At 32.3% G+C, this 2,054-nt stretch overlaps 1 protein-coding gene across 1 annotated transcript in view; it reads left to right on the top strand.

Moving 5' to 3' along the window:
- The window catches only part of PRDM6 (PR/SET domain 6), a 79,996-nt gene extending 78,466 nt beyond the window's left edge, over positions 1–1,530 (top strand). The window contains exon 8 of the mRNA XM_071424363.1: positions 1–1,530. This exon is cut by the window's left edge and continues 2,713 nt beyond it. The gene's annotated coding sequence lies outside the window, so the exon portion shown is untranslated.
- The last annotated feature ends 524 nt before the right edge of the window (positions 1,531–2,054 follow it).

Below are 2,054 nucleotides of genomic sequence, written 5' to 3'. Positions count from 1 at the left end.
GAAATTGCAAGTTCCCTGCTGACTGCAGGTAGGCTTACTTGTATGTTTTCATTTAAACATGTCTAAATATTCTTCTGAATGGGTGTGAAGTAAAGGTCAATTGTTTCAAGATTGTATTGGATTTTTAAAAAAATGCACTAGAGTAGTATGTCTGCAGAACTTATTTTACTTTCCTTCCAGATAATTCTTTCTAGTGTAAATCACTATGTTGTTCCATATGCCTAAAGACAACTTCAATTATCGTATTATTTTATACATTGTATTTTCACAACAACACATTTCGCAGCATACGAAAGCAATACAGTGAAAACCCATGGTTCCATAATGGCATTTTCTTGAATACCATGTTTGGCATTCTATTACAGTATGGCAAATGTAAAACCAATGTGAACACAAAATACGTTCTAGGTTTGGACTAAACAGAATTCAGTTCCTGTCTGGACTTCCCAAATACTGAGTGAGTTTCAATTCATGTATCAGCAGAACTGTACATTTAGGTCTATTATGCATACAATATGTGTTTGCACACAGTAATCTGAAGCAGTAAGTGTAATTCAATTATCTTTAAATGTAGTGATTATGTGCCTGCCATTTCAGAATTTCTGAAGCACTTGGCATCTCTGTTTTGTAGTCTGGTAAAAAAATACAAGCTTTTGGTTTTTAATTTTTTTTTTCCAACCCTGAACATGTTGGAAATCATATTTAAAAATTGTGCCTAGTTCTGATTCTTTTTCAGTGTAGAATTAAATTTTATATGTTCATAGAGTTATACCTTTCAGAAAGACTTTGGGTCCTTTATAAACCAACTTATAGCCCCTAAAGATGATAATTTTAAATACAATTTGATTTTCTTCCCATGAAAGAAACTTGAATTGGGAATAATATAATAATTACAGCACATTACATACTAGAAACTTACAAGAAATTATGTGTATACCTTTTACTTTTGGTAACATCATCTCTCCTTTAAATTAAAATTTATTTTTTGTATTGTGTCATTGCATTATGTGATGCTGTCTTATAGCTGAAAAAACGGTGTGATTTCAAACAAATAAGTGAATGTCCAATATTAAGTCCTCATTGCTTTTAAGAGTAATTAAGTTGCTCTCATTTTTTAGAAATTACAATTAGAATGCTATTCTGTTCCTTGCAAGTCCTTCCTGTGGATAAGATTCTAGAAAATATAATCTGGGACTCCATGAAATTTTTTTTTTCTTCCTAGATTTTGGAAGTTTCGACATCATCAAGTCAATCTGAAAAGCCCATAAATCCACCCTATAGATGTAGAGTATGCTGAAGGGGTCCTGTGTTGTAATAAAAATAATAATGACACTGTAATTAGAAAGATCAACAGTTTGCTTGCATTTTTTAAACTTCATTAAATTGCCTCTTTTTTTACTGTAAAGGACCAATTAAGTCATGCATGTAGCTGTATTCTTGTGATATCAAATGTAAAGATTACATTGTGTTTAAATGAAAATAACAGGCACACATTTAAAAAGAAGATGAAGAAATGTAAATATATTTGATTAATAAAACATTTCTATTACTGTACCCTAAGCCTTTGTTTTATGTTAATATTACTTATGGAATTTTGTCTGTGCTCTGCAGAAAATTAAATGTGCTAGAGTGATTGTGCATTGAAGGTAGCCTCAAATAATCAGCATCCCTTGCTGAGGTTGTCATTATCAGTTTCCAAAAAGTGTTGGCAGCTTGGAAGTTGCAAACTGTTGCAGTCAGAAGAGAGTGAGATCGAGTTTAGGTCTCTTGGTCACTGAGTCTTACAACTCCTGTGGATGTATTGCTGAGAAAATGCCACAGTTATGCTCAAGCAATTTCTCAAATGTATTTTGGAATACTTTTCTATAGATTATGATGTAAATCATGACATACAATAACTAGGTTTTTCTATTTTGCCTACTCTAGTGTGGGGCTTTTTTGTGGCTGAGTAATTTTCTTTTACCTGAATCCTGATTAAAAGGATCACCATCTAGTGGACTAAGACAGAATTTCAAAATTCCAGTTGATGAGGACTCGGAGCTCGTTCATCAGAA

This window comes from Agelaius tricolor, unplaced genomic scaffold (assembly GCF_023055355.1).
Source record: "Agelaius tricolor isolate 1412-34295 unplaced genomic scaffold, bAgeTri1.0.p SCAF_4, whole genome shotgun sequence".
Taxonomy (NCBI): Eukaryota; Metazoa; Chordata; class Aves; order Passeriformes; family Icteridae; genus Agelaius; species Agelaius tricolor.
This window is presented reverse-complemented; position numbering and strand designations above follow the sequence as displayed.